Consider the following 12,589-nt stretch of genomic DNA (forward strand, 5'->3'; position numbering starts at 1 on the left):
AAAAACACACGTTTCATGCACAATCATGAGGCTTGATTCTTTACTCAGTTCTGCCAGGCTTACATAGCTAAGATTCAAGTGTAGTAACACAGCTGTCTAAGTTTCTGTCTTCAGATCTGAACTCTGGAGAACTTGCACTGAGACCAAATGATGTAGCAGATATTGTCTAGTGCTATCTATGCTATACATATATATATGTATATATGTATATACGTACATATGTATGCTGTGCTGGGTACCATCATGGTGTTATTTCCTGTTTTTTTGCCCAGTATCAAAAATGAGGTAAGCTAAGGGCTAGCCTAAACACAAGATTGGAGAAGTCTAGGGAGGATGATGAAAAATAAAGAGGAACCCCCAAAACCACCTGAATTAGAGTTCTGCTGCAAGCTGAACTTGTGGATATGCTCCTCTCTTGTCATCACAGATTAGCTAGTTAATACAGAAGCCCAGTATTAAAAGGGTAAGAGCCCCTTGTTAGTCTGAAGTGTGTCAGACTGAAATCAAGCCACCAGAGTTTTTTGAGGAGAAGCAAGAGAAGGCCAGCCCAGTGCTGAATACATTCACTTGGAATGTGCAAGATCTGGCTCAAGTCCTTTCTGTGAAACACCTGTATAGTGATTTAAACTTGGGATTTTCACAGTTCTCTCAAACCCTGTGATCAGACAATCTGTACTGAGCTGAAGAGGCTTTGAGAAAATGTTTCACTGAAAGTAATACATTTCTGGGGAAAGTGTCAAGTTTAGCAGGCACTGTTTATGCCAAAAAAATTGAAAAAAAAAAAAATCTTTGTGGAAACATTTTAGAATAGCTGTGCTCTGCCTATCCTGTTCAGCTGTGACTGTCCCACAAAACGATGAAGACTGAGGCCATTCAGCACATTTTATGGCTCAGATTTTGAGTAGATAACTGAAAATTCTGCAAAATTTCTGTTCCAGAGATAGTCCTGTTAATTCATACAGTAACAACATCTTCTCCTCTAGCAGGGTACTTCCTGTGATTAGGCTCTCAAGCATTCGTATTTCAGGGCGGTGCTCACTTTTCACTGCCAAAGTAAATAACAGAATGAAAAGTCCCGACAGGGCTATTAAGCCATTCCCTCTAAGGGATCATGCTCTGTTGTCAGCCCAGTAATTACTGCCATCGATTATCAGGGAAATCCAGGTTTCAGCCTTCTTGTTCTCCTGGCTGCTTCACAACCATAAATCAATAACTGGCAAACTCACACGCATGTGAACACTGAGTAAGAGTTCTAAGCCAAGAAGAGCCTGGTGTCCACTAGTGTAAGGCAGGATTGTGCACTTGTTTTTTTTTTTTTTTTTGCATTTGTCTAGATCTGGATAACACCACTGACTACAATGGAGCAACTCTGGATCTTCTTTTGGCTCCGAATGTGAGACTGCACCACTTGCTTTAACCGCTTGCAGACTAGGGGGCATGTGAAACAGAATTTCTTCCTATTTCTTTTTATCTGTTGAACTGGTTCTCAAAAAAGGCTTAAATCCCTCTTCCTGGCCTCCGTCTTGCTGCACCTGCTTTTCCTGGGGCACACAACCTCATCTGCCATGTACAGGCTTGCAAAGCCCTAATTTAAATGGCACACCTTTATTAAAAGATGCATTCCAGAGGCATAAAATATTATTATCCAATATACATGGGTAGAAGACCGCTGATCTCCTGCAGCACTGGGAGCACAAGACGGGACATGAGACTTGGTAGAGTCATTCTCCAGAATGTACCTCACATGGCAGCTGGAAACTTCATACATGATCTGAGGACTGAGACTGGAGACTACCTTGGAGACCCTTCTGTCTCACACTGCAAAAAATGACTGATGTAAAGAATGAGTTAATCTCATGAAGAGCTAATAACACTTCTTCAGATCTGCATCCTCTTTAGAAACATTCTCCTGTGCTACAGAATTATGGCTCCATCACTTTTTTCTCTCTCCCTTCTTCAAGAACTGAGTATCCTCTTCAACATATAGATGTACACTGTCCTCTTCCCACTTCTTTCACAAATCTTAGTTTCATCTTCTCTTCTTAGTAGGGAGTTACAGAAGTTATATAATTAATTCCTGATTTTGAGGTCATAGGAGAGAAGGTGTTATTTCAGTTCACATGATTGTTAGCAGAGTTAACTACTGTACTGAAGAGAAATTTAGCACCTTTCCCTGTTCTATTCACTTCAGCTGTGTCTTAAGCTTCTCTTTATCTCTAAAATGTGACTGCTCATTTGACTGATGAGTCAATGCACTGTAGTGCATTGCTTCTACTCCTTGATCTGATAGCTGAAGCTTTAATTTGCAAGGGTTGAAATTTTTAGATTTCTTGATTATTTTTTTCAAACAAAAGATCACTATCCTTTCTTAGCTCTGCTGGAAAGATATTTACTCCCATGAGGAAAACAAATGCAATCTCAGATCTATACTGAGGGGGTAAGTGTGCATAATGCTGGCTTTGACGGTCCTCCACTGGAGTGAATTTTAGTGCTTATGATAAGCATTTATTCCTGATAGAAGTAAAATTCATTTACTTAAAATTGTCAGGTATCCACAGACAGACTCTGGATACAACATCAGTTTGAAAATATGTTTCTTTAGAATACTATTTATACTATTTTTAAACTCAAACAAACAGAAATCTCAACAATACATAAAAGAACTACAAAATCATCTACAGCATTTAAAGATGACTTTCGACTTTCCTGGGCATGAACCGAGGGAAGAGATCACAAACTCACAAGTTCTTCTAGAAAAAAAATCATAATCCCTTCAGCTTGGTAACTACTGATAAAATAAAGTATTTAACAATGGTAGATAACAGGCATGCAGTTTATAGCACCATCAAAAAGCTGGGTCCAGAATAAAAGACTGATAAAACAGTCTTAAAGTACTTTTCTGAAATGCTGTTTCAGTGGGTACAGAGGTTATGAAGGCCTACGAAACCTCCAAAGCTGCTATAATCTATACTGCACACAGGGCTTACAACAAGGATGCTGGGAGAGTATGTAAAAGGAAAAATGAAATTGTGATCCAACTTCCTGCTACACTGGGAAGCTTCTTATAGATCTTGTCCAAAAGCAAATCACCTCGGTTCTGTTTGACTTATATGCCACAGGTAAGATGGCACAGCTGCAAGTTTTACATGCTGCCAGAGCATCTGGGAAGAATATGGATCATTATGGCTTGAATTCACCTCAAGCTTAAAGCCAAAGAGCTTACCTTAATTCATGAAAATTAAGTTGGGCTTACAATAAATGTTGAATTCTGGTTGAAGAATTCTTGACAAGCTTGTAAAATACTTTCTCCAGTGAAATATACTTTGCATCACCCCTGTACAGAAGATGTGTTAACGTTTCCCTTTCTCCTTTGTACAAGGTCCATCCTTTTGTTATTGTATAACAATTTTATAAATAATAATTATCTTTTTTACAGTGCCTTGCATCTGTATCTTGTGTTGAAATTAATTAGAATGTTTGTGGATTTCCTTCTATTTTGACATGTCACCACTTCCGTAACCCTAATCAAATTGCACTCCTGCCACCCTGGTGCAGAGTTCCTGACCGTACAAACATTCCCATGGAGGCAGACTTTCTGCATAAGAACTACAGACTGGGTGCACAGTGTTGAACAGTCCCAGCAAACACAGACTCAACGCTTTTTCTCAGAAACCACTTTGAAAAAACAAATGCGAGGGTTAAAATGAGCCAGCCCCCACACATTCTTTTTTTGCCTTGCCTCTAAGCTAATTATGAGCAGAATTAAAAGCTGAAAACTGTGGCTGCAGTTACAGAGAAGTCAGAATCACACCATTTATTGATAGAGTAAGAGTAAATATTTGAACAATACTATAGAAGTTGAAATTCAAAGCTGGCAGCTCATCAATAAGTGTTTTTTAGTCTGTTTTATGCTGTTCTTTAATCTTGAATATCCTTTAGATTCTAGCTTTACTGTTATATGGATTGAAAGTAGTATTCAGCACTATTTGTGGTTATTTTCTTTATGCTCCCATTCTCTCACACCCCTCCAAGCCTCTCACCTTTCATTAGAGATCTTGCTTCTGCAAGCAAATCTCTAGCCAGACACACCTTCGCCTTACAAAACAACAAATGATACGGTGATTCCAACCAAAATCTGTCTGCTGAAGGGTAAACAAAGAGAAGATTTGTGACCCAAAAGAAAACAGAACAGATCAGGGCTGGTCTGCAGTCCTTCGATATCATTTGTTTCTTCTTAAAAAGAACCCAGCAGTACCATGCAGTCTGTGGAACTGGTGTCATGATAATGACGACTGCAGTAGTCACACAGCTCGGTCACGTATTATAGTCTTATGGTTAATGCACAGTGAGGATCTAGGAGTCCAGGTTTCTGCATCTACCCCAACTCATCTAACTGATCAGCAACTCATTGATACAATAGGATTAACAGTGTTAAGGGGACAACAGTTGGGCCAGCTCTCCTGTAAGTCAGAGCTGGCTGCAAAGTTATTTTATTTCCAGCAGGACTCAGATAGCTCTCAGCTAGGCAGGAATGCCTCCTCATAGTACCTGCTGACTTCTTTCACATATTTATCCCGATAGTTACAAGGAAAAGATGCTCCTAAGTGGGGATCACACTGCCTTGCACGATGGGATTTCTCCTGGAATAGCTCACCGTTTTTATAAATGCTGAATACAAAATTGCAGTGGGAATGAGTAAAACAGCAAAGACATAAACAACAAATATGCAGAAAAGGATAATGAACACTGGCTGGGGTCACCAGAAAAGCATCTATATAATATGGCTCCTTGGCCCAGAGATATTCTTTCCTTCCTTGCTCTCCCCAGTAACAGCCAGGTAGCAGCTCTCTCATGTCCTTCACAAAACACTGCCTGCAAAACATTTTAAAAACTGGTCATCCTCCAGCTTGAGATCAGTGCCAAGCAGGTATTTAAAGTCAGAAGTAAAAGGAGAAATGGTGGCATGAAGGCCAGTGTGTACACACTGCTCAGCTGTGGGGGGAAACCATGAGAGAAAAAGAAGCTTCTATTGTCAGTATGTTGCTTGAACGAGGGCTTGAGCACTGACTTCACACTAAGAGGTGATTTTAGAAGTTAACACTCAAAACTTGGATCCAAGCTATTTAAGTAGATTGTGCTTCTAGTCTCTGACAGTTTTCTGACTCAGGTCTGAACCTTCTGACTTTGCCCACGTCTCTTTGCATGTCTCAGCTTGAAAATCCATTTTTTTACCCGAAGCACAAAAGTACTGCCTTTCCCAAAAGGCAGGCCTCTTGTGCGTCGCTCCTTCTCAGGAAGCTGACTGGCTGGAAACTTAGTTGTTATTCAAACTTTTCATTTCAGACTGATTAAGATTCACATTAATTTGATTCCGTCAGAAGTTCAGCTTGTAAGACCTGTGATAACATGCAGCTTTCCCTTATCAAAATCAAGGCACCGTGGGCTCATCCTCACACCGTATGTTATGGATTTCAGATGTTCCTGCTGAGATGGATCTTTCTGGCCATACTTATTGTTATCACAGGGTTGCCAGACGTAAGTTATGGTGGCTGCCTCACTTACTCAGTGCCTGCAAAGAAACTACTCTTTGGCTTCCACTTTAAGAACATTCATAATTAAAATTATCAGCTGAAGGCTCTGTAGCCTCAATAACTTAAGATATTTTTAATTTCCAGAATAGATTAAACAGTTCAGAACAAAATATTCCTCCCCCCCACCCCGTATTAGAAATCTGTGCTAGGAAAATACCTCTGTGAGATAAAAACTGTGAAACTAACATAGTATAGGTGGTGATCTAAAAAAAGTGACTCATTAACAAGTGTGTGTATGACTGGAGTCTGGTATATTCAGTTCACTGAATCCAGTTTCTCATCTAAACTGAATCCACTGAATCACTGAGGGAGAACAATGAGAACTATGATCCATTGCTCCCCCTTCTGACAGAGTAATATTCCCCTAAACCTATATGTATAAACTCTGCAAGAGTCTTTATTTATTCATTTTTATGTATATGTGTAATTGGAAGCACACAAAATCATGCAACTGTAGAAAAGGAGGCTGAAAAGACCCTCAACTAGTTATCTAGTCCATCTCTCTGCCCAAGACCCAGCTCTACCTCAACAATTCTTGACAGATTTGTCTTTAAAGGGCTTTTAAAAATAACCAGAGATGGAGGTTTCACAGACTGCCTAGGCAATCTGGTCCAGCATCTCACTATACTTCCTGTTTAATCTTTTGACCTTCCAAAACGAGTATCTCTTGCTTCAGCTGAGGATCACTTCCTCTCTTCCATTCCCAGTGCGGAATAATTTACCATCTTCCTTTTTGTGGGTGCCTTTTATGCATTTGAACACTGTTGTCATATATCCCATTAACATTTTCATCAGTAAACTAGGCTTTCCCTGTTCCTGTTCCTGCAGCTTTTCTCAGACACTGAGTTTTCTTGACCTTTGATCACTGAGAACTGCCATTAGCTTTCATGGGGACTACTCACATGCTTAAAGCTACGCATATTTCAGTATTGCACTGAACTGGGGACTTCATTCCCAACATTGCCTAAGGCTGTCAAACACATGCTGGTCTACTTTAATTGCAGGACACTTCAGTTAATTACTGTTTTGATAATAATGATCTGACAACTTTGCAAATGTCTTTACAATTGTAACTGCAGGTAAAAACTACCATAGTTTGCTAGCGAAGAATAAGCAGTGTCAAAATGCTCTGAAGCTCATTTACCTGACCAGCAGGCAGTGTTTAAGTTTCAGTTTCATTAAGTATTTATTTAACAGTGCAGACATAAACAGTGTGTACTAGAAACTGAACTGGTGTTCTTAATATGTCTAGAAGCAATTCCTTTTGCCAATAAATAGGCATGTCCAAAACCTAATGTTTACTGAGCTGCTGATAAGTATATATATCCCCATCTCAACAATGAGAGGTACAATCCCCTCTATCCAAGTGTTGTCCGAAAAGCGGATTCGTTGCCCGGTGTGCAATGAGCCAATAATTACACACTCAGGAGAGACATTTATTTATTTATTTCAGAGTTGCGCAAGCCTGGGTGCTCGGTGGTCTCCCACAAATCAAGCACACCCCCCCAACTTTTCAGGTAGCATTTATACAATCAAATTTTCCATATTTGTGACTTCCTTCCTCTTATTGCCATATTTGTGACTTCCTTCCTCTTTCACACTGATTGGTTAATGATTTCTTCACATTTCCCTGGGTCCCACCCCTACTTCTCAAGGTCCTGATCAATTAATTAACACTGCCCCAGCTGGGTCAGTAGGTGTTATCTTCCAAGGCCCTGAGGAAGAAGACATAATCCAGACCCCTTAATCATCACTGTTTTAACAGTGAGAGGAAGCTTTTTACTTCCCAAGGTCCTGGCGTCCAAACAGGCCTTATTTCTCAGCCTTGGCATCCTCCCTTCTGGAGAGTGGGGCACAGGAATGCAGACTGCTTGTAACTCCCTTATCTTTCCAGCCTGCACCAGCTCTGAGGCCTTTTCTTACCGAACTAGGAGCGCGGCCTAAGGCTTCAGCAAATTTAGCTACTTATGCTAAGCAAGTGTGCGGCTACTCATGCTAAGCAAATTCTACCTAAGATAGAAGTTATCCAAATCTACCTACTTCAAACATTCTTTCTGAGCTTCTCAGGGTTGTCTTGTAACAATTCCCCCCTTTGAGACTTATATGATGATTTTCATATTAGTCTCACTCTTTTAAAATCTTTCCCATATTAGTTTCATATAACACTTAGAAATACATTGAATCACTACATAAACGCATACAAAAATTACTAGCATCAATCCTAGAATTGTTAAACATTTTTTGACCCATGAGCTCACATCAGGGAACCAGGAAGTCAACCATTTCCATATTTCTTCAAATCCGAAAGAAGTATCATCTTTCTGAACCTCATGTAAGATTTCAGTCTGCTTCCAGATTTCATTGAGATCGGTAGAAATTCTCCCGCTTTGATCCACATATACACAGCAACTAGTATTTATTACTGTACATACTCCTCCCTGAGATGCCAATAACATATCTAGAGCCATTCGGTTTTGGGTACTTATTTTAGCAATTTCTGAAACCTCCTCTTGTAAAGCTGCAATGGCATCAGAGGTTTTATTCCCTATTTTTTCAATAACTGCTGAAATATTTACTATTGCTTTTTCAAGTTCACTCACTCCCAGTTGTGGAAACAGCCACCTTACGAATGACTGAAACCTAGTAGGTCGATCTATTAAAGGATTATTGACCCTCTTTTGTCTCCTCATGAATGTTCTTAGCCAGGATTTTTGATATTTATTACTCAATTCTTTTCTTATAGTAACATTAGGGATTATTGCCCCTAAAGTACACGTCCCTGACCAATTAGGAGGTAGCACTTTTCGTGCCTTGTACCCACACAACCAATACCATCCACTACCTTTCGGAACATACCACCCATTTAGTTCCTTACTTGGCCACTTATAACCTATTTCAGGTATATGAGAGCAATTTTTATAACCTCCCACCTTAATGGCTCCAGTACAGTTGATCGGTTGCTTTCCATAGGGTACAGTTTTTTTTCCCACCATCTATTACTATTATTACATCTTCGGATACATTGGTAATAATCTCCTGTCACACTCTGGACTTCCCATTCCTGTTCGGTTGTTTCATTATATTTCGTTTGATCGCTATCATTTCTTATCTGTTTCATAAATTCCATAAAGGCACTCCAATTAGGGGGAAGCCCTTGTTGGAATGTTCAGGGAAGTGGGTACACACCCAGCAATCCCTCTGGTTAACTATCTTCATAGATTTCGTAATTACTTCCAAATGGAGATTATGGCTCCAAAATCCTTCCTGGTTCCCTTTAATTGTTTGGCTCAGGTAACTTAGAAAAACTAACCACCACATTTCTCTCCTGGTTATTTGGGAGAACATCATTTTTACACAGATACCATAGATACCGTAACAACAATATTAACCCTATTCCTAACAAACAGATTAAAGCAATTCTTTCCTGAATACAATCTAAATTTAAAACCGATTCGCTTCCAATACAACTCATATATCTTTATGTATTTTTAACTTTAGAGGTTGAACTTGTTCAGCTTTCCACGTCTCTCGAGGTACTGCTTTCACTCGGGTGTAGTGGATCCAGGAATCAGTTCCCTGCAGTTTCACAGCAGTATTTGTTGTTAGCAGTACAAGATACGGTCCCCTCCACTTTTCTACCAATGGCTCGTCCTTCCAGGTCCGAAGATACACTTGATCTCCTGGCTGGAATGAATGTACAGGTGAATCTAAAAGTACAGGAGATCTTAACTGGATGTACCTACGGAGAGAAGTAAGAACCTTTGCCATAGACAAGAGATAATCACTTAAAATTTGATCGCCCTTAACGTGCATTTGAATTTCATTTCCAGTTAAATTTACAGTGTAAGGTTTACCATACAGAATCTCAAATGGACTAACTTTCTCCCTAACCCTTGGGGTTATTCTGATTCTTAATAATGCCAGAGGTAAAACATCAGTCCATTTCATCTGAGTCTCCTGACACAATTTTCCTACCTGTCTCTTAATTGTTTGATTCATTCTTTCCACTTTTCCACTGGATTGTGGCCTCCAGGGGGTAGGTAAGTCCCATTTAATTTGTAGTATTTTTGAGATTTGCTGTACTATTTCTGCTATAAAATGAGGTCCTCTATCTGAAGAAAACCCTTCTGGTACCCCAAATCTTGGTATAATTTCTTTTAATAACATTTTTACTACCTCCCTGGCCTTATTGGTACAACACGGGAAAGCTTCAGGCCATCCTGAAAAGGTGTCAACAATTACCAACAAATATTTATATCCATTACATTTTGGTAATTCAGAAAAATCAATTTGCCAGTAATCCCTGGGCATAAAGCCCCTTTCTACTTCCCCTGGGGGGGGCTTCTTCTGAAACACATTAGTCCATTTTCCCTCTGATAATTCCAGAGCCCGGGCTAAAGCAATCAGTTCTGCTTTCTGGGCTGATGTATTTGCTGGTAGTGATCTTGCTTCGATTTCTCCTTCCAAAGTGACGACAGCGTATCCAGCCCTTCTTTCTCCCTTTATTATAAATCTGCTCCCATTGGTAAATAATTCGCAGTCTGGATTCTGCAATGGAACATCTCTCAAATCTGGACGGCTGGAATATACTCGCTCAATAGTTTGCAGACAGTCATGAGCCAACCTCCCCCTTCATGAAATGGTAATAAAGATGCCAGATTAAGGGTATTATACACCTTCATGGTTACATCTTCTTGCTCAAGTATCACTGCCTGGTACTGCACCATCCTACTTGGGGATAACCAGTGATGCCCTTTTTGTTCTAAAACTGCTGCAACAGCATGTGGCACATAAACAGTCACTTTTTGTCCCAATGTCAATTTTCGTGCCTCTTGTATTAACAGCACAGCAGCTGCAACTGCTCTGAGGCATCCTGGCCACCCTGCACTCACTTTATCCAGCTGTCTTGAAAAATAAGCCACAGGTCTTTTCCAATTTCCTAAAGTCTGTACAAGCACTCCCAAAGCCTGGTGCCCTCTCTCATGTAGTTGTTTTTTTTTTTTTTCTTTTTTTTTTTTTTACAGGCAGGATTGGAGTATTGTACTCGGATTGACATTCTCGCAGCAGTCCATACTTTAAGAAATTATTAATCATAGGCTCCAGTCCAACACGGGCCTCTAACTTCATGGGATACTGTTTTCACCTTACCGGTTTAGCTCCTTGTTTTAATTTCACCTTTACCGGTTCTGCACATCTGGCTCTTCCAGGTTTCTCCGTTGCCCACACAAAAGGGATTACTGCGTCCATTACTTCAGAGGGAATTTCACTTGGTCCATCCTCCACCTGTTCGGAATCCAGTGCTTTCTGCAACATATATGCTTGTGCCTTCCAGGCGTTACTTTGTGGAATGTGCACCTTAACTTTGTTTTGATCAAAGGTTATCTGTGCCCCCAGTTTATTCAGTAAATCCCTCCCCATTAGGGGTAATGGGCATTCTGGCATGTACAAGAATTCATGTGTTAACACTTTATTTCCTATTTCACATTTAATTGGTTGACAGAAAGGTTTAACCTCTCGCTTTCCCGTGGCCCCAATTACTGGCATAGAGAATTTACTCATTGGTCCCTTACAGCTATTTAGTACTGAGTATGCTGCTCCAGTGTCTACTAAAAATTTAACTGTTTCGTTCCCCAGCTTTACTGAAACCAGGGGTTCGGCTGGGGAATCCAATTCCTCAACCCCCGGTCCCCGTCAGTCTGAATCCTCTGTACCAATCATGAGCAAATCTGCCTCTGGAACAGATGCAGACTCAGGTTTCCAATGATCTGTTTGTCTCTTCGGGCACTCATTTTTCCAGTGCCCCTTCCCCCTGCAAATTGCACACTGATCTCTCCTTAGCGGAATTCCATCTCCCAAATTCCCTCTTACTCTATACCCTCTTCTACGTCCTTGTCCTTTCGGAAAACTCCCTCCCTGAGAGGGAGTTTATGCTTGGGCAAATGCAGCTGCCAAGATTGCAGCATTTTGCCTCTTATCTTTCAGTTTCTCCTTTTGTTTTTCCTTTCTCTCCACTTCTTCCCTATTATTGTACACCTTATCTGCAATTTCTATTAATTGCGATATCGACATCCCCGACATACCATCTACTTTCTGAAGCTTTCTCCTTATATCTGGTGCTGATTGTCCTACAAATAATGTAGTAAAAGTTATTTTATTTGCTTCGTCCTCGGGATCCAAGTCTGTCCATTTTCGGGCAGTTTCACATAACCGCTCGTAAAATGCAGAGGGATCCTCAGTCTTACCCTGTGCGATTTGATATAGTTTTGCAATATTTTTGGGCCTAGGCACTCCATGCTTTACCCCATATAGTATTAACTGTTGGTACTGTTTAGTCATTAACCTGCCTGCCCCTGTGTTTTGATCCCAACCCGGTTCCCGGGTCGGCATAAAACTGTCTGGTCCGTCTCTGGCATTTTGCCTTTCATTTTCCTCTTGAGCTTTATCTAATACCATTCTTTTCTCCTCAGGTGAAAGCAAAGTATTTAAAAGCACCTGTAAATCCTGCCAATCTGGATTATGATTTTCAATTATCATTTTAAAGGATTGATACATCTTTTCTGGATTTTCTCGGTACGACCCGGCAGACTCCTTCCAATTCATTAAATCTGTAGTTGACAAAGGGACCTTCACATACACAGGCATCCCGTCTGGTCCGACTGCTTGACGCAGCAGGGCCTGAATCACGGGATTTTGTTGAGCCCGAGTAGCCCGAGTTCTGCCTGCAATCGGGCTACATGCCTCACTTCCCTTATTTCTGCTATTAACACTATCTTGATCTCTTTCAGGAGAGACCAATAATTGTACATCCTCTTCCTCATCACCCGCTTTTAAACATCTTTTCCCAATGCTACAAGCAGAGCAACACCGAGACATTTTCTCTTTGTTTCCCATCATCATTAACACATTTGAATCAGAAATCAACAGCTTACATTTTTTTTCTAGTTTCATGATCATTTCTCAGAGAGAAGAACAAATCTACATATGGGACCTCATCCCAT

Source organism: Dromaius novaehollandiae, chromosome 6 (assembly GCF_036370855.1).
Source record: "Dromaius novaehollandiae isolate bDroNov1 chromosome 6, bDroNov1.hap1, whole genome shotgun sequence".
NCBI lineage: Eukaryota > Metazoa > Chordata > Aves > Casuariiformes > Dromaiidae > Dromaius > Dromaius novaehollandiae.